The sequence below is a fragment of the Pristiophorus japonicus genome, chromosome 3, assembly GCF_044704955.1.
Source record: "Pristiophorus japonicus isolate sPriJap1 chromosome 3, sPriJap1.hap1, whole genome shotgun sequence".
In the NCBI taxonomy this organism is placed as follows: domain Eukaryota; kingdom Metazoa; phylum Chordata; class Chondrichthyes; family Pristiophoridae; genus Pristiophorus; species Pristiophorus japonicus.
The window spans coordinates 327,949,593-327,974,488 of NC_091979.1; the positions used below are offsets into that span (position 1 = coordinate 327,949,593).

Below are 24,896 nucleotides of genomic sequence, written 5' to 3' on the forward strand. Positions count from 1 at the left end.
ATGTTAACAGAGTGCAGTGTCTCACGATGCTGTTCCATTTGCTGATTTCTCTCTGCAGTTCTGTTCACACTCAAATTCTACACAGTGTCTCTCACTCCCTCCCGTTTCCAGCCCTGACGCTGGAGAAACCATATCTCAAAGCTGCACATTCCGTGCATTCAGGTCAGCTGTGAGAGATTATTAAAGGATGCTGCCACGCCACCACGCTTCACAACAGAAAATTAAAGCCACAAACAAACCCATCGACTAATCGCTCTTCCCCAGCTCCAGAGTGAGTGAGGGCGGGACAAGCCCTAACTTCCGCTCCCACACTCTCCAATCAGCCGCTGCCGGCGGAAAGCGGAGAATGCAGCATCAAACAGCGGTTTACCGCCCTTCACTGGGCTTCAAAATGCCACCGTTCGAGACAATGCTCCACCTGCTCCGAACAACAGCCTCACAAGATGCTTGATCTCAGCTTCCTGAGTTCGAGCCCCAGCTTGCACGAACACTTCTTCACTGGAAACACCATTAATTATCTGATTGCCACGTCTTGCATCATGAAAGTAATCCTAACCGATAATTATATAATCATAGAAGTTTACAGCATGGAAGGAGTCATTTAAGCCCATCGTATCTGCACCGGCCAACAAATGCCCAGTTTTAGGTGTGTACCCCTGCACCTTATTGCATTTCTTGTGCACATCTAAGAACTGGTTAAATGTGGTGAGGGTTTCTGCCTGCACCACACTTTCAGGCAGTGAGTTTGAGACCCCCACAAACATCTGCATGCAGAATGTTCACTTCAAATCCCCTTTAACCCTTACACTAATTACTTTTAAATTATGCAGCCTGGTTGTTGACCACTCCACTATGTGAAATAGACCCTTTTAATCAACAATATCTAGGCCCCTCCTATTTTTATACACCTCAATGCTGTCGCCCATCAGCCTCCTCTGTTCCAAGGAAAACAAACCCATCCTATCCAATCTGTCCTCATAGCAAAGTTGCTCCACTCCCGGCAACATCTACGTAAATCTCCTCTGTACCCTCTCCAGCGTATTCACGTTCTTCCATCAATGCGGTAAACAGAACTGCACGCAGTACTCCAGCTGTGGCCTAACCAGAATTTTATACAGTTCTAGCATAACCCACTTGCTGTACTCTTCCTTGCTTCTGCCAATAAATGCAACCATTCCATATGACTTCTTAACCAACTTTTCCAAATGGCCAGCTACCTTCAGGGATCTGTGGACAAGCAATCCCAGTTACCTTTTATTCCTCTACACTTCTCAATGTCATACCAGTTGATGTGTATTCCCTTTCCTTGTTAGCCCTCCACAAATGCGCGATCTCTCACATCTCTGGTTTAAATTCAATTTGCCACTGCACTACCCCCTTATCAGTTGATTGATGTCTTCCTGGAGTCTCCAGCTTTCTTCTTCATTATCAACCACACTGCCTATTTTAATAACACCTGAAAACTTCGTAATCATAACACCTATATTCAAGTTTAGATCATTGATAAATACCATAAAAAGCAATGGATCTGGCACTGAAAACTGTGGAACCACACTGGAAACATCCTTCCAGTCACAAAAACACCCATCAAACATTACCCTTTGCTTCCTGCCTCTGAGCCAAATTTGGATCCAATTTGCCACTTCGCCCTGAATCACATGGGCTTTTACTTAGAAAATGCATAATCATTAAATGTTATCCTGCCTTCATGGGAAAACATCATTAATTGACTGATGATCTTCATTTGCACAACTAAAGAAATGTTATCTGAAGGAGAATCCTTAATTGAATAACTTATCTGTGCTCTGCACTTTACCTCTGAATCCATAAACCATTTTGGACACTGTGCTTTAGAAGTCTGCTTCAAAATGTTCATTGCTGGTAACATGTACATGAGACGTTGGAAACAGTGAGATAGACTGCAGTGCAAGGGACTGGTTATTGTGAAACAGCAAAGAAAATATACATTCTGGAAGAATACCATCGAAAAGAAGTGTGGCCCTAACAGCCAAAAAGAAGATGAAGTGCTGAGCCCTTTTCAGCAAAAAATTCTTTTTCAAACATTTCTCTGACCGAATCTTCACAAAAGAAAAATGATGCTTTTAAAGTCATTAAACCCGAATTTACATGCACCGGAATCTTCTGAATCAGATGCCTCTCGTTGTGCCGACTGAATCCATGTCCCTTTCAATATTCTGCTGACATGCACACGTTTTGCATTATGAAAGTAATCCTAACCGATAATTATATAATCATAGAGGTTTACAGCATGGAAGGAGTCATTTAAGCCCATCGTATCTGCACCGGCCAACAAATGCCAAGTTTTAGGTGAGCACCCCTGCACCTTATTGCATTTCATGTGCACGTCTCAGAACTTGTTAAATGTGGAGGGGTTTCTGCCTGCTTCAAAATGTTCATTGCTGGTAACATGTACATGGGAAGTTGGAAACAGTGAGATAGACCGTAGTGCAAGGGACTGATTATTGTGAAACAGCAAAGAAAATATACATTCTGGAAGAATACCATCCAAAAGAAGTGTGACCCGAACAGCCAAAAAGAAGATGAAGTGCTGAGCCCTTTTCAGCAAAAAATTATTTTCCCAAACATTTCTCTGACCGAATCTTCACAAAACAAAAATGATGCTTTTAAAGTCATTAAACCCGAATTTTAGTGCAACCGAATCTTCTGAATCAGATGCCTCTCGTTGTGCCTACTGAATCCATGTCCCTTTCAATATTCTGCTGACATGCACACTATTAAATGTGCCACTAACGTATACAATCAAAGAATAAGGGAATGGTTGCAGCCCGTCGAGCCCATGCCAACTCTCAACAAGTCTCACTCCCCTCTCATTTACCCACAGCTGTGCAATTTTTTGCATTCGGATACTTATCCAACTCCGTTTTAAAAGATAAGATTGAGTCTGACTCCACCGCCCTTTAGAGCAGTGTATTCCAGATTCTAACCACTTGCTGAGGAATGGCCACTCCTGTTCCTATGTATAAAGGCAGAGAAACACGTGATCAATTCCTGCCACACTCACAACCTTGCTAAATATCGCACCGTTATTCTATTCTCGTGACACAAGCTCCAGAAGTGTAGTCCAGCTGTTGAGGTTAAAGCTCTGGTTATGTTCCCAACAATGTTACTGCCGCAGCGTTTCCGTAGTGTAGTGGTTATCACGTTCGCCTCACACGCGAAAGGTACCCGGTTCGAAACCGGGTGGAAACATTATGCAAACGTGTTCAATTAATGATAAGAAAAAATTAAATCATTCATATTAGTGGTTCAATATTAACAGAGTGCAGTGTCTCACGATGCTGTTCCATTTGATGATTTCTCTCTGCAGTTCTGTTCACACTCAAATTCTACACAGTGTCTCTCACTCCCTCCCGTTTCCAGCCCTGACGCTGGAGAAACCATATCTCAAAGCTGCACATTCCGTGCATTCAGGTCAGCTGTGAGAGATTATTAAAGGATCCTGCCACGCCACCACGCTTCACAACAGAAAATTAAAGCCACAAACAAACTCATCGACGAATCGCTCTTCCCCAGCTCCAGAGTGAGTGAGGGCGGGACAAGCCCTCACTTCCGCTCCCACACTCTCCAATCAGCCGCTGCCGGCGGAAAGCGGAGAATGCAGCATCAAACAGCGGTTTACCGCCCTTCACTGGGCTGCAAAATGCCACCGTTCGAGACAACGCTCCCCGTACACCGAACAGCAGCCTCATAAAATGCTTCATCTCAGCTTCCTGAGTTCGAGCCCCAGCTTGCACGAACACTTCTTCAATGGAAACACCATTAATTATCTGATTGCCACGTTTTGCATCATGAAAGTAATCCTAACCGATATTTATATAATCATAGAGGTTTACAGCATGGAAGGAGTCATTTAAGCCCATCGTATCTGCACCGGACAACAAATGCCCAGTTTTAGGTGTGTCCCCCTGCACCTTATTGCATTTCATGTGCACATCTAAGAACTTGTTAAATGTGGTGAGGGTTTCTGCCTGCACCACACTTACAGGCAGTGAGTTTGAGACCCCCACAAACATCTGCATGCAGAATGTTCACTTCAAATCCCTTTTAACCCTTACACTAATTACTTTTAAATTATGCATCCTGGTTGTTGACCACTCCACTATGTGAAATAGACTCTTTTAATCAACAATATCTAGGCCCCTCCTATTTTTATACACCTCAATGCTGTCGCCCATCAGCCTCCTCTGTTCCAAGGAAAACAAACCCACCCTATCCAATCTGTCCTCATAGCAAAGTTGCTCCACGCCCGGCAACATCTACGTAAATCTCCTCTGTACCCTCTCCAGCGTATTCACGTCCTTCCTTCAATGCGGTGACTAGAACTGCACGCAGTACTCCAGCTGTGGCCTAACCAGAATTTTATACAGTTCTAGCATAACCCACTTGCTGTTCTGTTCCTTGCTTCTGCCAATAAATGCAACCATTCCATATGACTTCTTAACCAACTTTTCCAACTGGCCAGCTACCTTCAGGGATCTGTGGACAAGCAATCCCAGTTACCTTTGTTCCTCTACACTTCTCAATGTCATACCAGTTGATGTGTATTCCCTTTCCTTGTTAGCCCTCCACAAATGCGCGATCTCTCACATCTCTGGATTAAATGCCATTTGCCACTGCTCTACCTCCTTATCAGTTGATTGATATCTTCCTGGAGTCTCCAGCTTTCTTCTTCATTATCAACCACACTGCCTATTTTAATAACACCTGAAAACTTCGTAATCATAACACCTATATTCAAGTTTAGATCATTGATAAATACCATAAAAAGCATTGGATCTGGCACTGAAAACTGTGGAACCCCACTGGAAACATCCTTCCAGTCACAAAAACACCCATCAAACATTACCCTTTGCTTCCTGCCTCTGAGCCAAATTTGGATCTAATATGCCACTTCGCCCTGAATCACATGGGCTTTTACTTAGAAAATGCATAATCATTAAATGTTATCCTGCCTTCATGGGAAAACATCATTAATTGACTGATGATCTTCATTTGCACAACTAAAGAAATGTTAACTGAAGGAGAGTCCTTAATTGAATAACTTATCTGTGCTCTGCACTTTACCTCTGAAGCCATGAACCATTTTGGACACTGTGCTTTAGAAGTCTGCTTCAAAATGTTCATTGCTGGTAACATGTATATGAGACGTTGGAAACAGTGAGATAGACTGTAGTGCAAGGGACTAGTTATTGTGAAACAGCAAAGAAAATATACATTCTGGAAGAATACCATCGAAAAGAAGTGTGACCCAAGCAGCCAAAAAGAAGATGAAGTGCTGAGCCCTTTTCAGCAAAAAATTATTTTCCCTAACATTTCTCTGACCGAATCTTCACAAAACAAAAATGATGCTTTTAAAGTCATTAAACCCGAATTGTCGTGCACCCGAATCTTCTGAATCAGATGCCTCTCGTTGTGCCGACTGAATCGATGTGCCTTTCAATATTCTGCTGACATGAACAGTATTAAATGTGCCACTAACTTATAGAATCAAAGAATAAGGGAATGGTTGCAGCCCGTCGAGCCCATGCCAACTCTCAACAAGTCTCACTCCCCTGTCATTTATCCACAGCTGTGCAATTTTTTTCATTCGGATACTTATCCAACTCCGTTTTGAAAGATAAGATTGAGTCTGACTCCACCGCCCTTTAGAGCAGTGTATTCCAGATTCTAACCACTTGCTGAGGAATGGCCACTCCTGTTCCTATGTATAAAGGCAGAGAAACACGGGATCAATTCCTGCCTCACTCACAACCTTGTTAAATACAGCACCGTCATTCTATTCTCGTGACACAAGCTCCAGAAGCGTTGTGCAGCTGTTGAGGTTAAAGCTCTGGTTATGTTCCCAACAATGTTGCTGGCACAGCGTTTCCGTTGTGTAGTGGTTATCACGATCGCCTCACACGCGAAAGATCCCCGGTTCGAAACCGGGCGGAAACATTATGCAAACGTGTTCAATTAATGATTAGATAAAATTAAATCATTCATATTATTGGTTCAATATTAACAGAGTGCAGTGTCTCACGATGCTGGTCCATTTTCTGATTTCTCTCTACAGTTCTGTTCACACTCAAATTCTACACAGTGTCTCTCACTCCCTCCCGTTTCCAGCCCTGACGCTGGAGAAACAATATCTCAAAGCTGCACATTCCGTGCATTCAGGTCAGCTGTGAGAGATTATTAAAGGATCCTGCCACGCCACCACGCTTCACAACAGAAAATTAAAGCCACAAACAAACCCATCGAATAATCGCTCTTCCCCAGCTCCAGAGTGAGTGAGGGCGGGACAAGCCCAAACTTCCGCTCCCACACTCTCCAATCAGCCGCTGCCGGCGGAAAGCGGAGAATGCAGCATCAAACAGCGGTTTACCGCCCTTCACTGGGCTGCAAAATGCCACCGTTCGAGACAACGCTCACCGTACACCGAACAGCAGCCTCATAAGATGCTTCATCTCAGCTTCCTGACTTCGAGCCCCAGCTTGCACGAACACTTCTTCACTGGAAACACCATTAATTATCTGATTGCCACGTTTTGCATCATGAAAGTAATCCTTACCGATAATTATATAATCATAGAGGTTTACAGCATGGAAGGAGTCATTTAAGCCCATCGTATCTGCACCGGCCAACAAATGCCCAGTTTTAGGTGTGTCCCCCTGCACCTTATTGCATTTCATGTGCACATCTCAGAACTTGTTCAATGTGGTGAGGCTTTCTGCCTGCACCACACTTTCAGGCCGTGAGTTTGAGACCCCCACAAACATCTGCATGCAGAATGTTCACTTCAAATCCCCTTTAACCCTTACACTAATTTCTTTTAAATTATGCAGCCTGGTTGTTGACCACTCCACTATGTGAAATAGACCCTTTTAATCAACAATATCTAGGCCCCTCCTTTTTATTTACACCTTAATGCTGTCGCCCATCAGCCTCCTCTGTTCCAAGGAAAACAAACCCATCCTATCCAATCTGTCCTCAGAGCAAAGTTGCTCCACTCCCGGCAACATCTACGTAAATCTCCTCTGTACCCTCTCCAGCGTATTCACGTCCTTCCTTCAATGCGGTGACTAGAACTGCACGCAGTACTCCAGCTGTGGCCTAACCAGAATTGCATACAGTTCTAGCAAAACCCACTTGCTGTTCTGTTCCTTGCTTCTGCCAATAAATGCAACCATTCCATATGACTTCTTAACCAACTTTTCCAACTGACCAGCTACCTTCAGGGATCTGTGGACAAGCAATCCCAGTTACCTTTGTTCCTCTACACTTCTCAATTTCATACCAGTTGATGTATATTCCCTTTCCTTGTTAGCCCTCCACAAATGCGCGATCTCTCACATCTCTGGATTAAATTCCATTTGCCACTGCTCTACCCCCTGATCAGTTGATTGATATCTTCCTGGAGTCTCCAGCTTTCTTCTTCATTATCAATCACACTGCCTATTTTAATAACACCTGAAAACTTCGTAATCATAACACCTATATTCAAGTTTAGTTCATTGATAAATAGCATAAAAAGCAATGGATCTGGCACTGAAAACTGTGGAACCCCACTGGAAACATCCTTCCAGTCACAAAAACACCCATCAAACATTACCCTTTGCTTCCTGCCTCTGAGCCAAATTTGGATCCAATTTGCCACTTCGCCCTGAATCACATGGGCTTTTACTTCGAAAATGCATCATCATTAAATGTTATCCTGCCTTCATGGGAAAACATCATTTATTGACTGATGATCTTCATTTGCACAACTAAAGAAATGTTAACTGAAGGAGAGTCCTTAATTGAATAACTTAGCTGTGCTCTGCACTTTACCTCTGAATCCATAAACCATTTTGGACACTGTGCTTTAGAAGTCTGCTTCAAAATGTTCATTGCTGGTAACATGTACATGAGACGTTGGAAACAGTGAGATAGACTGTAGTGCAAGGGACTGCTTATTGTGAAACAGCAAAGAAAATATGCATTCTGGAAAAATAACATCGAAAAGAAGTGTGGCCCTAACAGCCAAAAAGAAGATGAAGTGCTGAGCCCTTCTCAGGAAAAACTTCTTTTCCCAAACATTTCTCTGACCGAATCTTCACAAAACAAAAAATATGCTTTTAAAGTCATTAAACCCGAATTTCCGTGCACCCGAATCTTCTGAATCAGATGCCTCTCGTTGTGCCGACTGAATCCATGTCCCTTTCAATATTCTGCTGACATGCACACTATTAAATGTGCCACTAACTTATAGAATCAAAGAATAAGGGAATGGTTGCAGCCCGTCGAGCCCATGCCATCTCTGAACAAGACTCACTCCCCTGTCATTTACCCACAGCTGTGCAACTTTTTTTCATTCGGATATTGATCCAACTCCGTTTTGAAAGATAAGATTGAGTCTGACATTCCCGCCCTTTAGAGCAGTGTATTCCAGATTCTAACCACTTGCTGAGGAATGGCCACTCCTGTTCCTATGTATAAAGGCAGAGAAACACGGGATCAATTCCTGCCTCACTCACAACCTTGCTAAATATAGCACCGTCATTCTATTCTCGTGACACAAGCTCCTGAAGCGTAGTCCAGCTGTTGAGGTTAAAGCTCTGGTTATGTTCCCAACAATGTTACTGGCACAGCGTTTCCGTAGTGTAGTGGTTATCACGTTCGCCTCACACGCGAAAGATCCCCGGTTCGAAACCGGGCGGAAACATTATGCAAACGTGTTCAATTAATGATTAGATAAAATTAAATCATTCATATTAGTGGTTCAATATTAACAGAGTGCAGTGTCTCACGATGCTGTTCCATTTGATGATTTCTCTCTACAGTTCTGTTCACACTCAAATTCTACACAGTGTCTCTCACTCCCTCCCGTTTCCAGCCCTGACGCTGGAGAAACCATATCTCAAAGCTGCACATTCCGTGCATTCAGGTCAGCTGTGAGAGATTATTAAAGGATCCTGCCACGCCACCACGCTTCACACCAGAAAATTAAAGCCACAAACAAACCCATCGACTAATCGCTCTTCCCCAGCTCCAGAGTGAGTGAGGGCGGGACAAGCCCTAACTTCCGCTCCCACACTCTCCAATCAGCCGCTGCCGGCGGAAAGCGGAGAATGCAGCATCAAACAGCGGTTTACCGCCCTTCACTGGGCTGCAAAATGCCACCGTTCGAGACAACGCTACCCGGACACCGAACAGCAGCCTCATAAGATGCTTCATCTCAGCTACCTGAGTTCGAGCCCCAGCTTGCACGAACACTTCTTCACTGGAAACACCATTAATTATCTGATTGCCACGTTTTGCATCATGAAAGTAATCCTAACCGATAATTATATAATCATAGAGGTTTACAGCATGGAAGGAGTCATTTAAGCCCATCGTATCTGCACCGGCCAACAAATGCCCAGTTTTAGGTGTGTACCCCTGCACCTTATTGCATTTCATGTGCACATCGAAGAACTTGTTAAATGTGGTGAGGGTTTCTGCCTGCACCACACTTTCAGGCAGTGAGTTTGAGACCCCCACAAACATCTGCATGCAGAATATTCACTTCAAATCCCTTTTAACCCTGACACTAATTACTTTTAAATTATGCAGCCTGGTTGTTGACCACTCCACTATGTGAAATAGACCCTTTTAATCAACAATATCTAGGCCCCTCCTATTTTTATACACCTCAATGCTGTCGCCCATCAGCCTCCTCTGTTCCAAGGAAAACAAACCCATCCTATCCAATCTGTCCTCATAGCATAGTTGCTCCACTCCCGGCAACATCTACGTAAATCTCCTCTGTACCCTCTCCAGCGTATTCACGTTCTTCCATCAATGCGGTGAACAGAACTGCACGCAGTACTCCAGCTGTGGCCTAACCAGAATTTTATACAGTTCTAGCATAACCCACTTGCTGTTATGTTCCTTGCTTCTGCCAATAAATGCAACCATTCCATATGACTTCTTAACCAACTTTTCCAACTCGCCAGCTACCTTCAGGGATCTGTGGACAAGCAATCCCAGTTGCCTTTGTTCCTCTACACTTCTCAATGTCATACCAGTTGATGTGTATTCTCTTTCCTTGTTAGCCCTCCACAAATGCGCGATCTCTCACATCTCTGGATTAAATTCCATTTGCCACTGCTCTACCCCCTTATCAGTTGATTGATATCTTCCTGGAGTCTCCAGCTTTCTTCTTCATTATCAACCACACTGCCTATTTTAATAACACCTGAAAACTTCGTAATCATAACACCGATATTCAAGTTTAGATCATTGATAAATACCATAAAAAGCAATGGATCTGGCACTGAAAACTGTGGAACCCCACTAGAAACATCCTTCCAGTCACAAAAACACCCATCAAACATTACCGTTTGCTTCCTGCCTCTGAGCCAAATTTGATCCAATTTGCCACTGCGCCCTGAATCACATGGGCTTTTACTTAGAAAATGCATAATCATTAAATGTTATCCTGCCTTCATGGGAAAACATCATTAATTGACTGATGATCTTCATTTGCACAACTAAAGAAATGTTAACTGAAGGAGAGTCCTTAATTGAATAACTTATCTGTGCTCTGCACTTTACCTCTGAATCCATAAACCATTTTGGACACTGTGCTTTAGAAGTCTGCTTCAAAATGTTCCTTGCTGGTAACATGTACATGGGACGTTGGAAACAGTGAGATAGACTGTAGTGCAAGGGACTGGTTATTGTGAAACAGCAAAGAAAATATACATTCTGGAAGAATACCATCGAAAAGAAGTGTGGCCCTAACAGCCAAAAAGAAGATGAAGTGCTGAGCCCTTTTCAGCAAAAAAATCTTTGCCCAAACATTTCTCTGACCGAATCTTCACAAAACAAAAATGATGCTTTTAAAGTCATTAAACCCGAATTTTCGTGCACCCGAATTTTCTGAATCAGATGCCTCTTGTTGTGCCGACTGAATCCATGTCCCTTTCAATATTCTGCTGACATGCACACTATTAAATATGCCACTAACTTATAGAATCAAAGAATAAGGGAATGTTTGCAGCCCGTCGAGCACATGCCAACTCTCAACAAGTCTCACTCCCCTGTCATTTACCCACAGCTGTGCAATTTTTTTCATTCGGATACTTATCCAACTCCGTTTTGAAAGATAAGATTGAGTTTGACTCCACCGCCCTTTAGAGCAGTGTATTCCAGATTCTAACCACTTGCTGAGGAATGGCCACTCCTGTTCCGATGTATAAAAACAGAGAAACACAGGATCAATTCCTGCCACACTCACAACCTTGCTAAATTTCGCACCGTCATTCTATTCTCGTGACACAATCTGCAGAAGTGTAGTCCAGTTGTTGAGGTTGAAGCTCTGGTTATGTTCCCAACAATCTTGCTGCCGCAGCGTTTCCGTAGTGTAGTGGTTATCACATTCGCCTCACACGCGAAAGGTACCCGGTTCGAAACCGGGTGGAAACATTATGCAAACGTGTTCAATTAATGATAAGAAAAAATTAAATCATTCATATTAGTGGTTCAATATTAACAGAGTGCAGTGTCTCACGATGCTGTTCCATTTGATGATTTCTCTCTGCAGTTCTGTTCACACTCAAATTCTACACAGTGTCTCTCACTCCCTCCCGTTTCCAGCCCTGACGCTGGAGAAACCATATCTCAAAGCTGCACATTCCGTGCATTCAGCTCAGCTGTGAGAGATTATTAAAGGATCCTGCCACGCCACCACGCTTCACACCAGAAAATTAAAGCCACAAACAAACCCATCGACTAATCGCTCTTCCCCAGCTCCAGAGTGAGTGAGGGCGGGACAAGCCCTAACTTCCGCTCCCACACTCTCCAATCAGCCGCTGCCGGCGGAAAGCGGAGAATGCAGCATCAAACAGCGGTTTACCGCCCTTCACTGGGCTGCAAAATGCCACCGTTCGAGACAACGCTACCCGGACACCGAACAGCAGCCTCATAAGATGCTTCATCTCAGCTACCTGAGTTCGAGCCCCAGCTTGCACGAACACTTCTTCACTGGAAACACCATTAATTATCTGATTGCCACGTTTTGCATCATGAAAGTAATCCTAACCGATAATTATATAATCATAGAGGTTTACAGCATGGAAGGAGTCATTTAAGCCCATCGTATCTGCACCGGCCAACAAATGCCCAGTTTTAGGTGTGTACCCCTGCACCTTATTGCATTTCATGTGCACATCGAAGAACTTGTTAAATGTGGTGAGGGTTTCTGCCTGCACCACACTTTCAGGCAGTGAGTTTGAGACCCCCACAAACATCTGCATGCAGAATATTCACTTCAAATCCCTTTTAACCCTGACACTAATTACTTTTAAATTATGCAGCCTGGTTGTTGACCACTCCACTATGTGAAATAGACCCTTTTAATCAACAATATCTAGGCCCCTCCTATTTTTATACACCTCAATGCTGTCGCCCATCAGCCGCCTCTGTTCCAAGGAAAACAAACCCATCCTATCCAATCTGTCCTCATAGCATAGTTGCTCCACTCCCGGCAACATCTACGTAAATCTCCTCTGTACCCTCTCCAGAGTATTCACGTTCTTCCATCAATGCGGTGAACAGAACTGCACGCAGTACTCCAGCTGTGGCCTAACCAGAATTTTATACAGTTCTAGCATAACCCACTTGCTGTTATGTTCCTTGCTTCTGCCAATAAATGCAACCATTCCATATGACTTCTTAACCAACTTTTCCAACTCGCCAGCTACCTTCAGGGATCTGTGGACAAGCAATCCCAGTTGCCTTTGTTCCTCTACACTTCTCAATGTCATACCAGTTGATGTGTATTCTCTTTCCTTGTTAGCCCTCCACAAATGCGCGATCTCTCACATCTCTGGATTAAATTCCATTTGCCACTGCTCTACCCCCTTATCAGTTGATTGATATCTTCCTGGAGTCTCCAGCTTTCTTCTTCATTATCAACCACACTGCCTATTTTAATAACACCTGAAAACTTCGTAATCATAACACCGATATTCAAGTTTAGATCATTGATAAATACCATAAAAAGCAATGGATCTGGCACTGAAAACTGTGGAACCCCACTAGAAACATCCTTCCAGTCACAAAAACACCCATCAAACATTACCGTTTGCTTCCTGCCTCTGAGCCAAATTTGATCCAATTTGCCACTGCGCCCTGAATCACATGGGCTTTTACTTAGAAAATGCATAATCATTAAATGTTATCCTGCCTTCATGGGAAAACATCATTAATTGACTGATGATCTTCATTTGCACAACTAAAGAAATGTTAACTGAAGGAGAGTCCTTAATTGAATAACTTATCTGTGCTCTGCACTTTACCTCTGAATCCATAAACCATTTTGGACACTGTGCTTTAGAAGTCTGCTTCAAAATGTTCCTTGCTGGTAACATGTACATGGGACGTTGGAAACAGTGAGATAGACTGTAGTGCAAGGGACTGGTTATTGTGAAACAGCAAAGAAAATATATATTCTGGAAGAATACCATCGAAAAGAAGTGTGGCCCTAACAGCCAAAAAGAAGATGAAGTGCTGAGCCCTTTTCAGCAAAAAAATCTTTGCCCAAACATTTCTCTGACCGAATCTTCACAAAACAAAAATGATGCTTTTAAAGTCATTAAACCCGAATTTTCGTGCACCCGAATTTTCTGAATCAGATGCCTCTCGTTGTGCCGACTGAATCCATGTCCCTTTCAATATTCTGCTGACATGCACACTATTAAATATGCCACTAACTTATAGAATCAAAGAATAAGGGAATGTTTGCAGCCCGTCGAGCACATGCCAACTCTCAACAAGTCTCACTCCCCTGTCATTTACCCACAGCTGTGCAATTTTTTTCATTCGGATACTTATCCAACTCCGTTTTGAAAGATAAGATTGAGTTTGACTCCACCGCCCTTTAGAGCAGTGTATTCCAGATTCTAACCACTTGCTGAGGAATGGCCACTCCTGTTCCGATGTATAAAAACAGAGAAACACAGGATCAATTCCTGCCACACTCACAACCTTGCTAAATTTCGCACCGTCATTCTATTCTCGTGACACAATCAGCAGAAGTGTAGTCCAGTTGTTGAGGTTGAAGCTCTGGTTATGTTCCCAACAATCTTGCTGCCGCAGCGTTTCCGTAGTGTAGTGGTTATCACATTCGCCTCACACGCGAAAGGTACCCGGTTCGAAACCGGGTGGAAACATTATGCAAACGTGTTCAATTAATGATAAGAAAAAATTAAATCATTCATATTAGTGGTTCAATATTAACAGAGTGCAGTGTCTCACGATGCTGTTCCATTTGATGATTTCTCTCTGCAGTTCTGTTCACACTCAAATTCTACACAGTGTCTCTCACTCCCTCCCGTTTCCAGCCCTGACGCTGGAGAAACCATATCTCAAAGCTGCACATTCCGTGCATTCAGGTCAGCTGTGAGAGATTATTAAAGGATCCTGCCACGCCACCACGCTTCACAACAGAAAATTAAAGCCACAAACAAACTCATCGACGAATCGCTCTTCCCCAGCTCCAGAGTGAGTGAGGGCGGGACAAGCCCTCACTTCCGCTCCCACACTCTCCAATCAGCCGCTGCCGGCGGAAAGCGGAGAATGCAGCATCAAACAGCGGTTTACCGCCCTTCACTGGGCTGCAAAATGCCACCGTTCGAGACAACGCTCCCCGTACACCGAACAGCAGCCTCATAAAATGCTTCATCTCAGCTTCCTGAGTTCGAGCCCCAGCTTGCACGAACACTTCTTCAATGGAAACACCATTAATTATCTGATTGCCACGTTTTGCATCATGAAAGTAATCCTAACCGATATTTATATAATCATAGAGGTTTACAGCATGGAAGGAGTCATTTAAGCCCATCGTATCTGCACCGGACAACAAATGCCCAGTTTTAGGTGTGTCCCCCTGCACCTTATTGCATTTCATGTGCACATCTAAGAACTTGTTAAATGTGGTGAGGGTTTCTGCCTGCACCACACTTACAGGCAGTGAGTTTGAGACCCCCACAAACATCTGCATGCAGAATGTTCACTTCAAATCCCTTTTAACCCTTACACTAATTACTTTTAAATTATGCATCCTGGTTGTTGACCACTCCACTATGTGAAATAGACTCTTTTAATCAACAATATCTAGGCCCCTCCTATTTTTATACACCTCAATGACGTCGCCCATCAGCCTCCTCTGTTCCAAGGAAAACAAACCCACCCTATCCAATCTGTCCTCATAGCAAAGTTGCTCCACTCCCGGCAACATCTACGTAAATCTCCTCTGTACCCTCTCCAGCGTATTCACGTCCTTCCTTCAATGCGGTGACTAGAACTGCACGCAGTACTCCAGCTGTGGCCTAACCAGAATTTTATACAGTTCTAGCATAACCCACTTGCTGTTCTGTTCCTTGCTTCTGCCAATAAATGCAACCATTCCATATGACTTCTTAACCAACTTTTCCAACTGGCCAGCTACCTTCAGGGATCTGTGGACAAGCAATCCCAGTTACCTTTGTTCCTCTACACTTCTCAATGTCATACCAGTTGATGTGTATTCCCTTTCCTTGTTAGCCCTCCACAAATGCGCGATCTCTCACATCTCTGGATTAAATGCCATTTGCCACTGCTCTACCTCCTTATCAGTTGATTGATATCTTCCTGGAGTCTCCAGCTTTCTTCTTCATTATCAACCACACTGCCTATTTTAATAACACCTGAAAACTTCGTAATCATAACACCTATATTCAAGTTTAGATCATTGATAAATACCATAAAAAGCATTGGATCTGGCACTGAAAACTGTGGAACCCCACTGGAAACATCCTTCCAGTCACAAAAACACCCATCAAACATTACCCTTTGCTTCCTGCCTCTGAGCCAAATTTGGATCTAATATGCCACTTCGCCCTGAATCACATGGGCTTTTACTTAGAAAATGCATAATCATTAAATGTTATCCTGCCTTCATGGGAAAACATCATTAATTGACTGATGATCTTCATTTGCACAACTAAAGAAATGTTAACTGAAGGAGAGTCCTTAATTGAATAACTTATCTGTGCTCTGCACTTTACCTCTGAAGCCATGAACCATTTTGGACACTGTGCTTTAGAAGTCTGCTTCAAAATGTTCATTGCTGGTAACATGTACATGAGACGTTGGAAACAGTGAGATAGACTGTAGTGCAAGGGACTAGTTATTGTGAAACAGCAAAGAAAATATACATTCTGGAAGAATACCATCGAAAAGAAGTGTGACCCAAGCAGCCAAAAAGAAGATGAAGTGCTGAGCCCTTTTCAGCAAAAAATTATTTTCCCTAACATTTCTCTGACCGAATCTTCACAAAACAAAAATGATGCTTTTAAAGTCATTAAACCCGAATTGTCGTGCACCCGAATCTTCTGAATCAGATGCCTCTCGTTGTGCCGACTGAATCGATGTGCCTTTCAATATTCTGCTGACATGAACAGTATTAAATGTGCCACTAACTTATAGAATCAAAGAATAAGGGAATGGTTGCAGCCCGTCGAGCCCATGCCAACTCTCAACAAGTCTCACTCCCCTGTCATTTATCCACAGCTGTGCAATTTTTTTCATTCGGATACTTATCCAACTCCGTTTTGAAAGATAAGATTGAGTCTGACTCCACCGCCCTTTAGAGCAGTGTATTCCAGATTCTAACCACTTGCTGAGGAATGGCCACTCCTGTTCCTATGTATAAAGGCAGAGAAACACGGGATCAATTCCTGCCTCACTCACAACCTTGTTAAATCCAGCACCGTCATTCTATTCTCGTGACACAAGCTCCAGAAGCGTTGTGCAGCTGTTGAGGTTAAAGCTCTGGTTATGTTCCCAACAATGTTGCTGGCACAGCGTTTCCGTAGTGTAGTGGTTATCATGATCGCCTCACACGCGAAAGATCACCGGTTCGAAACCGGGCGGAAACATTATGCAAACGTGTTCAATTAATGATTAGATAAAATTAAATCATTCATATTATTGGTTCAATATTAACAGAGTGCAGTGTCTCACGATGCTGGTCCATTTTCTGATTTCTCTCTACAGTTCTGTTCACACTCAAATTCTACACAGTGTCTCTCACTCCCTCCCGTTTCCAGCCCTGACGCTGGAGAAACAATATCTCAAAGCTGCACATTCCGTGCATTCAGGTCAGCTGTGAGAGATTATTAAAGGATCCTGCCACGCCACCACGCTTCACAACAGAAAATTAAAGCCACAAACAAACCCATCGAATAATCGCTCTTCCCCAGCTCCAGAGTGAGTGAGGGCGGGACAAGCCCAAACTTCCGCTCCCACACTCTCCAATCAGCCGCTGCCGGCGGAAAGCGGAGAATGCAGCATCAAACAGCGGTTTACCGCCCTTCACTGGGCTGCAAAATGCCACCGTTCGAGACAACGCTCACCGTACACCGAACAGCAGCCTCATAAGATGCTTCATCTCAGCTTCCTGACTTCGAGCCCCAGCTTGCACGAACACTTCTTCACTGGAAACACCATTAATTATCTGATTGCCACGTTTTGCATCATGAAAGTAATCTTTACCGATAATTATATAATCATAGAGGTTTACAGCATGGAAGGAGTCATTTAAGCCCATCGTATCTGCACCGGCCAACAAATGTCCAGTTTTAGGTGTGTCCCCCTGCACCTTATTGCATTTCATGTGCACATCTCAGAACTTGTTCAATGTGGTGAGGGTTTCTGCCTGCACCACACTTTCAGGCCGTGAGTTTGAGACCCCCACAAACATCTGCATGCAGAATGTTCACTTCAAATCCCCTTTAACCCTTACACTAATTTCTTTTAAATTATGCAGCCTGGTTGTTGACCACTCCACTATGTGAAATAGACCCTTTTAATCAACAATATCTAGGCCCCTCCTTTTTATTTACACCTTAATGCTGTCGCCCATCAGCCTCCTCTGTTCCAAGGAAAACAAACCCATCCTATCCAATCTGTCCTCAGAGCAAAGTTGCTCCACTCCCGGCAACATCTACGTAAATCTCCTCTGTACCCTCTCCAGCGTATTCACGTCCTTCCTTCAATGCGGTGACTAGAACTGCACGCAGTACTCCAGCTGTGGCCTAACCAGAATTGTATACAGTTCTAGCAAAACCCACTTGCTGTTCTGTTCCTTGCTTCTGCCAATAAATGCAACCATTCCATATGACTTCTTAACCAACTTTTCCAACTGACCAGCTACCTTCAGGGATCTGTGGACAAGCAATCCCAGTTACCTTTGTTCCTCTACACTTCTCAATTTCATACCAGTTGATGTATATTCCCTTTCCTTGTTAGCCCTCCACAAATGCGCGATCTCTCACATCTCTGGATTAAATTCCATTTGCCACTGCTCTACCCCCTGATCAGTTGATTGATATCTTCCTGGAGTCTCCAGCTTTCTTCTTCATTATCAATCACACTGCCTATTTTAATAACACCTGAAAACTTCGTAATCATAACACCTATATTCAAGTTTAGTTCATTGATAAATAGCATAAAAAGCAATGGATCTGGCACTGAAAACTGTGGAACCCCACTGGAAACATCCTTCCAGTCACAAAAACACCCATCAAACATTACCCTTTGCTTCCTGCCTCTGAGCCAAATTTGGATCCAATTTGCCACTTCGCCCTGAATCACATGGGCTTTTACTTCGAAAATGCATCATCATTAAATGTTATCCTGCCTTCATGGGAAAACATCATTTATTGACTGATGATCTTCATTTGCACAACTAAAGAAATGTTAACTGAAGGAGAGTCCTTAATTGAATAACTTAGCTGTGCTCTGCACTTTACCTCTGAATCCATAAACCATTTTGGACACTGTGCTTTAGAAGTCTGCTTCAAAATGTTCATTGCTGGTAACATGTACATGAGACGTTGAAACAGTGAGATAGACTGTAGTGCAAGGGACTGCTTATTGTGAAACAGCAAAGAAAATATGCATTCTGGAAAAATAACATCGAAAAGAAGTGTGGCCCTAACAGCCAAAAAGAAGATGAAGTGCTGAGCCCTTCTGAGGAAAAACTTCTTTTCCCAAACATTTCTCTGACCGAATCTTCACAAAACAAAAATTATGCTTTTAAAGTCATTAAACCCGAATTTCCGTGCACCCGAATCTTCTGAATCAGATGCCTCTCGTTGTGCCGACTGAATCCATGTCCCTTTCAATATTCTGCTGACATGCACACTATTAAATGTGCCACTAACTTATAGAATCAAAGAATAAGGGAATGGTTACAGCCCGTCGAGCCCATGCCATCTCTGAACAAGACTCACTCCCCTGTCATTTACCCACAGCTGTGCAACTTTTTTTCATTCGGATATTGATCCAACTCCGTTTTGAAAGATAAGATTGAGTCTGACATTCCCGCCCTTTAGAGCAGTGTATTCCAGATTCTAACCACTTGCTGAGGAATGGCCACTCCTGTTCCTATGTATAAAGGCAGAGAAACACGGGATCAATTCCTGCCTCACTCACAACCTTGCTAAATATAGCACCGTCATTCTATTCTCGTGACACAAGCTCCTGAAGCGTAGTCCAGCTGTTGAGGTTAAAGCTCTGGTTATGTTCCCAACAATGTTACTGGCACAGCGTTTCCGTAGTGTAGTGGTTATCACGTTCGCCTCACACGCGAAAGATCCCCGGTTCGAAACCGGGCGGAAACATTATGCAAACGTGTTCAATTAATGATTAGATAAAATTAAATCATTCATATTATTGGTTCAATATTAACAGAGTGCAGTGTCTCACGATGCTGGTCCATTTTCTGATTTCTCTCTACAGTTCTGTTCACACTCAAATTCTACACAGTGTCTCTCACTCCCTCCCGTTTCCAGCCCTGACGCTGGAGAAACAATATCTCAAAGCTGCACATTCCGTGCATTCAGGTCAGCTGTGAGAGATTATTAAAGGATCCTGCCACGCCACCACGCTTCACAACAGAAAATTAAAGCCACAAACAAACCCATCGAATAATCGCTCTTCCCCAGCTCCAGAGTGAGCGAGGGCCGGACAAGCCCAAACTTCCGCTCCCACACTCTCCAATCAGCCGCTGCCGGCGGAAAGCGGAGAATGCAGCATCAAACAGTGGTTTACCGCCCTTCACTGGGCTGCAAAATGCCACCGTTCGAGACAACGCTCACCGTACACCGAACAGCAGCCTCATAAGATGCTTCATCTCAGCTTCCTGACTTCGAGCCCCAGCTTGCACGAACACTTCTTCACTGGAAACACCATTAATTATCTGATTGCCACGTTTTGCATCATGAAAGTAATCCTTACCGATAATTATATAATCATAGAGGTTTACAGCATGGAAGGAGTCATTTAAGCCCATCGTATCTGCACCGGCCAACAAATGTCCAGTTTTAGGTGTGTCCCCCTGCACCTTATTGCATTTCATGTGCACATCTCAGAACTTGTTCAATGTGGTGAGGGTTTCTGCCTGCACCACACTTTCAGGCCGTGAGTTTGAGACCCCCACAAACATCTGCATGCAGAATGTTCACTTCAAATCCCCTTTAACCCTTACACTAATTTCTTTTAAATTATGCAGCCTGGTTGTTGACCACTCCACGATGTGAAATAGACCCTTTTAATAAACAATATCTAGGCCCCTCCTTTTTATTTACACCTTAATGCTGTCGCCCATCAGCCTCCTCTGTTCCAAGGAAAACAAACCCATCCTATCCAATCTGTCCTCAGAGCAAAGTTGCTCCACTCCCGGCAACATCTACGTAAATCTCCTCTGTACCCTCTCCAGCGTATTCACGTCCTTCCTTCAATGCGGTGACTAGAACTGCACGCAGTACTCCAGCTGTGGCGTAACCAGAATTGTATACAGTTCTAGCAAAACCCACTTGCTGTTCTGTTCCTTGCTTCTGCCAATAAATGCAACCATTCCATATGACTTCTTAACCAACTTTTCCAACTGACCAGCTACCTTCAGGGATCTGTGGACAAGCAATCCCAGTTACCTTTGTTCCTCTACACTTCTCAATTTCATACCAGTTGATGTATATTCCCTTTCCTTGTTAGCCCTCGACAAATGCGCGATCTCTCACATCTCTGGATTAAATTCCATTTGCCACTGCTCTACCCCCTGATCAGTTGATTGATATCTTCCTGGAGTCTCCAGCTTTCTTCTTCATTATCAATCACACTGCCTATTTTAATAACACCTGAAAACTTCGTAATCATAACACCTATATTCAAGTTTAGTTCATTGATAAATAGCATAAAAAGCAATGGATCTGGCACTGAAAACTGTGGAACCCCACTGGAAACATCCTTCCAGTCACAAAAACACCCATCAAACATTACCCTTTGCTTCCTGCCTCTGAGCCAAATTTGGATCCAATTTGCCACTTCGCCCTGAATCACATGGGCTTTTACTTCGAAAATGCATCATCATTAAATGTTATCCTGCCTTCATGGGAAAACATCATTTATTGACTGATGATCTTCATTTGCACAACTAAAGAAATGTTAACTGAAGGAGAGTCCTTAATTGAATAACTTAGCTGTGCTCTGCACTTTACCTCTGAATCCATAAACCATTTTGGACACTGTGCTTTAGAAGTCTGCTTCAAAATGTTCATTGCTGGTAACATGTACATGAGACGTTGGAAACAGTGAGATAGACTGTAGTGCAAGGGACTGCTTATTGTGAAACAGCAAAGAAAATATGCATTCTGGAAAAATAACATCGAAAAGAAGTGTGGCCCTAACAGCCAAAAAGAAGATGAAGTGCTGAGCCCTTCTCAGGAAAAACTTCTTTTCCCAAACATTTCTCTGACCGAATCTTCACAAAACAAAAATTATGCTTTTAAAGTCATTAAACCCGAATTTCCGTGCACCCGAATCTTCTGAATCAGATGCCTCTCGTTGTGCCGACTGAATCCATGTCCCTTTCAATATTCTGCTGACATGCACACTATTAAATGTGCCACTAACTTATAGAATCAAAGAATAAGGGAATGGTTGCAGCCCGTCGAGCCCATGCCATCTCTGAACAAGACTCACTCCCCTGTCATTTACCCCCAGCTGTGCAAATTTTTTTCATTCGGATATTGATCCAACTCCGTTTTGAAAGATAAGATTGAGTCTGACATTCCCGCCCTTTAGAGCAGTGTATTCCAGATTCTAACCACTTGCTGAGGAATGGCCACTCCTGTTCCTATGTATAAAGGCAGAGAAACACGGGATCAATTCCTGCCTCACTCACAACCTTGCTAAATATAGCACCGTCATTCTATTCTCGTGACACAAGCTCCTGAAGCGTAGTCCAGCTGTTGAGGTTAAAGCTCTGGTTATGTTCCCAACAATGTTACTGGCACAGCGTTTCCGTAGTGTAGTGGTTATCACGTTCGCCTCACACGCGAAAGATCCCCGGTTCGAAACCGGGCGGAAACATTATGCAAACGTGTTCAATTAATGATTAGATAAAATTAAATCATTCATATTATTGGTTCAATATTAACAGAGTGCAGTGTCTCACGATGCTGGTCCATTTTCTGATTTCTCTCTACAGTTCTGTTCACACTCAAATTCTACACAGTGTCTCTCACTCCCTCCCGTTTCCAGCCCTGACGCTGGAGAAACAATATCTCAAAGCTGCACATTCCGTGCATTCAGGTCAGCTGTGAGAGATTATTAAAGGATCCTGCCACGCCACCACGCTTCACAACAGAAAATTAAAGCCACAAACAAACCCATCGAATAATCGCTCTTCCCCAGCTCCAGAGTGAGCGAGGGCCGGACAAGCCCAAACTTCCGCTCCCACACTCTCCAATCAGCCGCTGCCGGCGGAAAGCGGAGAATGCAGCATCAAACAGTGGTTTACCGCCCTTCACTGGGCTGCAAAATGCCACCGTTCGAGACAACGCTCACCGTACACCGAACAGCAGCCTCATAAGATGCTTCATCTCAGCTTCCTGACTTCGAGCCCCAGCTTGCACGAACACTTCTTCACTGGAAACACCATTAATTATCTGATTGCCACGTTTTGCATCATGAAAGTAATCCTTACCGATAATTATATAATCATAGAGGTTTACAGCATGGAAGGAGTCATTTAAGCCCATCGTATCTGCACCGGCCAACAAATGTCCAGTTTTAGGTGTGTCCCCCTGCACCTTATTGCATTTCATGTGCACATCTCAGAACTTGTTAAATGTGGTGAGGGTTTCTGCCTGCACCACACTTTCAGGCCGTGAGTTTGAGACCCCCACAAACATCTGCATGCAGAATGTTCACTTCAAATCCCCTTTAACCGTTACACTAATTTCTTTTAAATTATGCAGCCTGGTTGTTGACCACTCCACTATGTGAAATAGACCCTTTTAATCAACAATATCTAGGCCCCTCCTTTTTATTTACACCTTAATGCTGTCGCCCATCAGCCTCCTCTGTTCCAAGGAAAACAAACCCATCCTATCCAATCTGTCCTCAGAGCAAAGTTGCTCCACTCCCGGCAACATCTACGTAAATCTCCTTTGTACCCTCTCCAGCGTATTCACGTCCTTCCTTCAATGCGGTGACTAGAACTGCACGCAGTACTCCAGCTGTGGCCTAACCAGAATTGTATACATTTCTAGCAAAACCCACTTGCTGTTCTGTTCCTTGCTTCTGCCAATAAATGCAACCATTCCATATGACTTCTTAACCAACTTTTCCAACTAACCAGCTACCTTCAGGGATCTGTGGACAAGCAATCCCAGTTACCTTTGTTCCTCTACACTTCTCAATTTCATACCAGTTGATGTATATTCCCTTTCCTTGTTAGCCCTCCACAAATGCGCGATCTCTCACATCTCTGGATTAAATTCCATTTGCCACTGCTCTACCCCCTGATCAGTTGATTGATATCTTCCTGGAGTCTCCAGCTTTCTTCTTCATTATCAATCACACTGCCTATTTTAATAACACCTGAAAACTTCGTAATCATAACACCTATATTCAAGTTTAGTTCATTGATAAATAGCATAAAAAGCAATGGATCTGGCACTGAAAACTGTGGAACCCCACTGGAAACATCCTTCCAGTCACAAAAACACCCATCAAACATTACTCTTTGCTTCCTGCCTCTGAGCCAAATTTGGATCCAATTTGCCACTTCGCCCTGAATCACATGGGCTTTTACTTAGAAAATGCATAATCATTAAATGTTATCCTGCCTTCATGGGAAAAATTCATTTATTGACTGATGATCTTCATTTGCACAACTAAAGAAATGTTAACTGAAGGAGAGTCCTTAATTGAATAACTTAGCTGTGCTCTGCACTTTACCTCTGAATCCATAAACCATTTTGGACACTGTGCTTTAGAAGTCTGCTTCAAAATGTTCATTGCTGGTAACATGTACATGAGACGTTGGAAACAGTGAGATAGACTGTAGTGCAAGGGACTGCTTATTGTGAAACAGCAAAGAAAATATGCATTCTGGAAAAATAACATCGAAAAGAAGTGTGGCCCTAACAGCCAAAAAGAAGATGAAGTGCTGAGCCCTTCTCAGGAAAAACTTCTTTTCCCAAACATTTCTCTGACCGAATCTTCACAAAACAAAAATTATGCTTTTAAAGTCATTAAACCCGAATTTTCGTGCACCCAAATCTTCTGAATCAGATGCCTCTCGTTGTGCCGACTGAATCCATGTCCCTTTCAATATTCTGCTGACATGCACACTATTAAATGTGCCACTAACTTATAGAATCAAAGAATAAGGGAATGGTTGCAGCCCGTCGAGCCCATGCCATCTCTGAACAAGACTCACTCCCCTGTCATTTACCCCCAGCTGTGCAAATTTTTTTCATTCGGATATTGATCCAACTCCGTTTTGAAAG

At 43.4% G+C, this 24,896-nt stretch overlaps 8 non-coding genes across 8 annotated transcripts; all 8 read left to right on the forward strand.

Moving 5' to 3' along the window:
- Positions 1-3,158: 3,158 nt before the first annotated feature.
- Positions 3,159-3,231, forward strand: trnav-cac (transfer RNA valine (anticodon CAC)). The gene has a single exon. It is a non-coding gene; the product is annotated as a tRNA-Val (tRNA).
- Positions 3,232-5,906: 2,675 nt separating this feature from the next.
- trnav-cac (transfer RNA valine (anticodon CAC)) lies at positions 5,907-5,979 on the forward strand. The gene has a single exon. It is a non-coding gene; the product is annotated as a tRNA-Val (tRNA).
- Positions 5,980-8,655: 2,676 nt separating this feature from the next.
- trnav-cac (transfer RNA valine (anticodon CAC)) lies at positions 8,656-8,728 on the forward strand. The gene has a single exon. It is a non-coding gene; the product is annotated as a tRNA-Val (tRNA).
- A 2,674-nt stretch (positions 8,729-11,402) lies between these two features.
- trnav-cac (transfer RNA valine (anticodon CAC)) lies at positions 11,403-11,475 on the forward strand. The gene has a single exon. It is a non-coding gene; the product is annotated as a tRNA-Val (tRNA).
- Positions 11,476-14,149: 2,674 nt separating this feature from the next.
- On the forward strand, positions 14,150-14,222 carry trnav-cac (transfer RNA valine (anticodon CAC)). The gene has a single exon. It is a non-coding gene; the product is annotated as a tRNA-Val (tRNA).
- A 2,675-nt stretch (positions 14,223-16,897) lies between these two features.
- Positions 16,898-16,970, forward strand: trnav-cac (transfer RNA valine (anticodon CAC)). Its single transcript has one exon. It is a non-coding gene; the product is annotated as a tRNA-Val (tRNA).
- A 2,675-nt stretch (positions 16,971-19,645) lies between these two features.
- trnav-cac (transfer RNA valine (anticodon CAC)) lies at positions 19,646-19,718 on the forward strand. The gene has a single exon. It is a non-coding gene; the product is annotated as a tRNA-Val (tRNA).
- A 2,676-nt stretch (positions 19,719-22,394) lies between these two features.
- trnav-cac (transfer RNA valine (anticodon CAC)) lies at positions 22,395-22,467 on the forward strand. Its single transcript has one exon. It is a non-coding gene; the product is annotated as a tRNA-Val (tRNA).
- Positions 22,468-24,896: the final 2,429 nt, after the last annotated feature.